Source organism: Fistularia commersonii, chromosome 27, assembly GCF_037954325.1.
Source record: "Fistularia commersonii isolate RoL2024-O1a breed Wild chromosome 27, RoL_Fcom_v1.0, whole genome shotgun sequence".
In the NCBI taxonomy this organism is placed as follows: Eukaryota; Metazoa; Chordata; class Actinopteri; order Syngnathiformes; family Fistulariidae; genus Fistularia; species Fistularia commersonii.
This window is the reverse complement of record NC_141310.1, coordinates 665,796-666,113: the sequence shown is the minus strand read 5'-3', so window position 1 is coordinate 666,113 and position 318 is coordinate 665,796.

Below are 318 nucleotides of genomic sequence, written 5' to 3'. Positions count from 1 at the left end.
GCGGCTGCTGACATCAGGAGAGGCTGGCCGACAGTAGCATCAAGTTACCGTTAACCAGCCACCTCGACCGTTTCCGGTAACGGCTCTTGTTTTTCAAAATAAAAGCAGAGTGGATTCGGCGGGACGTTCCACTTTCCGGTTATTGGTTTGGTCCGATGAAACCTCATAAAGGCGTCACTTTCACGCCCGACGTCGGGATTTGTGACTTAGAATTCTTTCTCTCACTGCTTTAGTTATTTGCCGTAAAGATTAACGAGTTTTTTTTTTTACGACCCAAGAGTTCTGCCTTTTTTTTTTTAAAGAAACACCGGATGTCGT